The sequence below is a fragment of the Nerophis ophidion genome, linkage group LG26, assembly GCF_033978795.1.
Source record: "Nerophis ophidion isolate RoL-2023_Sa linkage group LG26, RoL_Noph_v1.0, whole genome shotgun sequence".
Classification (NCBI taxonomy): domain Eukaryota; kingdom Metazoa; phylum Chordata; class Actinopteri; order Syngnathiformes; family Syngnathidae; genus Nerophis; species Nerophis ophidion.
The window spans coordinates 190,617-194,155 of NC_084636.1; positions in this window are offsets into that span (position 1 = coordinate 190,617).

Consider the following 3,539-nt stretch of genomic DNA (forward strand, 5'->3'; position numbering starts at 1 on the left):
TCGCGGGGGGCGCTGGTGCCTATCTCAGCTACAATCGGGCGGAAGGCGGGATACACCCTGGACAAGTGGCCATCTCATCACAGGGCCAACTTAACATCAGAAAATGAAAGAGGCTCCGCCCCCTTCCTTCTTTCTTTGTGGCCACGCCCACTTTGGTCACGTTGACATTGATAAGGTGTCTTCATGAAGTTGATCTTCATCTCAGGACAAAAGTAAAGACTTCAAGTACTGCATCATCTCTTCCTTTACTAGTACTTGACAAAGTCACTTGGAAGTAGGAGTACATCAAAGTACAACACAAGTACCTTGCTGAAAATAACACTCATTATTAAATTGCACTACATTCACCTATTTGTTACCTAATGTTAACGTACAACATGTAAATTAAACATACATTTAGTAATAACATTCTCTTTTCATTTCATAATATCAACATTTATTCACATTCAGATATTTAATGGTCACACATTCTGTTACTTATTACTTTTATTATTTATTCTTTAAAATGAAGCATTCATTCATGTATTATTCTCAACATACATATATAAGTATTCCTTTCTTTTTATTGTACACAGTAGTCAGAGGTGGGTAGTAACGCGCTACATTTACTCCGTTACATCTACTTGAGTAACTTTTGGGATCAATTGTACTTCTAAGAGTAGTTTTTATGCAACATACTTTTACTTCTACTTGAGTATACTTATAGAGAAGAAACGCTACTTTTACTCCGCTCCATTTATGTACATTCAGCTCGCTACTTTTTTTTTAACCGATTTATTAATGTTTGTTTTGGTTTTTCGAAGTAGGATCTACGCATGTCTGCGTTTCACCAATCACATGCAGTCACTGGTGACCTTGGACCAATCAAACAGAGCCAGGCGGTCACATGACCCGACTTAAACAAGTTGAAAAACGTATTGGGGTGTTACCATTTAGTGCTCAATTGTACGGAATATGTACTGTACTGTGCAATCTAATAATACAAGTATCAATCAATCAATCAAAAGTGTAAAGGAAAAAAGACACTTTTTATTTCAACCGTACTTCCCGTCAAAAGCCTAAAGACTGATCGCACAGTTCCTGTCTTCACAATAAAAGCGCCGCTCCATCGCGACTGCGCTAACAAAATAAGAGTCTCCGAAAGCCACAGCAAACAAGCTAGCAAACTACGGAGTTTGCCGCCAATGTATTTCTTGTAAAGTGTATAAAAACCAATATGGAAGCTGGACAAATAAGATGCCAGAAACCAATGACTTTCATGTGGTATTAGACAGAAAAGAGGACATTTTTTCTCCTCCATTTGAAAACGTGGACGTCTGATTCCAATCAATGCAAGTCATCAGAATCAGGTAATACACCAACTTATATTCTTGTCTTCATGAAAGATAGGAATCTATATCTTAAACATGCATGTATATTCATTAAAACACCTTTAACATGTCAACAAAAACGGCAAAATAAATAACTATAAATTATATACTGTATATATAAATGTATGTATATATATATATATATATATATATATATATATATATATACACATTATATATATGATATGTGTGTGTATAAATGATTTGTGTGTATGGATATATGAGGTAGATCACCTCGACTTGGTCATTTATTAAGTAATTGATAAACGTTGAAAAACTTATTGGGGTGTTACCATTTAGTGGTCAATTGTAGGGAATATGTACTGTACTGTGCAATCTAATAATAAAAGTTTTAATCAATCAATCAATCAATCAATGCCTACTGAGCCTATGGTGCAGTTAAGTTATTGTGGCTCAATGTGCCATTTTTTTTAATTTTATTTTAATGTACTATTATTTAATATCAATCAATCAATCAATGTTTATTTATATAGCCCCAAATCACAAATGTCTCAAAGGACTGCACAAATCATTACGACTACAACATCCTCGGAAGAACCCACAAAAGGGCAAGGAAAACTCACACCCAGTGGGCAGGGAGAATTCACATCCAGTGGGACGCCAGCGACAATGCTGACTATGAGAAACCTTGGAGAGGACCTCAGATGTGGGCAACCCCCCCCCTCTAGGGGACCGAAAGCAATGGATGTCGAGCGGGTCCAACATGATACTGTGAAAGTTCAATCCATAGTGGCTCCAAGACAGCAGCGAGAGTCCCGTCCACAGGAAACCATCTGAAGCTGATCAGCAGCGTAGAGATGTCCCCAACCGATACAGGCGAGCGGTCCATCCTGGGTCCCGACGAGCGGTCCATCCTGGGTCTCGACTCTGGACAGTCAGTACTTCATCCATGGTCATCGGACCGGACCCCCTCCATATAATATGGTTTTAGTTGCTTAAGAGATATTCCTGGCTGTCAATTTGCTCGTTGCTATTTTTATGTTTTTGTGCATTATTTGTTGCCGTCATCATTAAACAAACAGGTTACTCATCAGTTACTCAGTACTTGAGTAGTTTTTTCACAACATACTTTTTACTTTTACTCAAGTAAATATTTGGGTGACTACTCCTTACTTTTACTTGAGTAATAAATCTCTAAAGTAACAGTACTCTTACTTGAGTACAGTTTCTGGCTACTCGACCCACCTCTGACAGTAGTCATTTTCTACCTTCAAGTACTGACTACTGTGATTACTGTTAATAAGTGAAGGGAAAGCAGGTGCCTTGCCCAAGGACACATTGGCACTGATTCGGATGGCAGAAGCGGGGATCGAACCTGGAACCCTTCCAGTTGCTCCACCACCTGAGCCACGCTGTGACTTTCCCCATTAGCGCAGTGTTACTATTATTACTAGTATTAATATTCAAATGTGTTTTTTCTTCAATCTTCATTTTGGGAGTTCTTGTCCTGCAATGAAAATACAAAGAAAAAGGAACAAAAAAAAAAATCCATCTTGTTTGTTATTTGTCAACCAAAGCAAAAAAAAAAGTTATTTTTGTTGGTGTAAGAATAAAAAGAATATATATATATATATATATATATATATATATATACACATACATATGTATATATATATAGAAATATATATATATTTATACATACATATACACACATATATACTGTATATACATATATATACATATATATATATATATATATATATACATACATATATATATACATACATACATACATACATATATATATATATATATATATATATATATATATATATATATATATATATATATACACAAGCCCCGTTTCCATATGAGTTGTGAAATTGTGTTAGATGTAAATATAAACAGAATACAATGATTTGCAAATCCTTTTCAAGCCATATTCAGTTGAATATGCTACAAAGACAACATATTTCATGTTCAAATTTCAAACTAATAAACACTTTTTTAATGCAAGTAATCTTTAACTTTACAATTTGATGCCAGCAACACGTGACAAAGAAGTTGGGAAAGGTGGCAATAAATACTGATAAAGTTGAGGAATGCTCATCAAACACTTGTTTGGAACATCCCACAGGTGTGCAGGCTAATTGGGAACAGGTGGGTGCCATGATTGGCTATAAAAACAGCTTCCCAAAAAATGCTCAG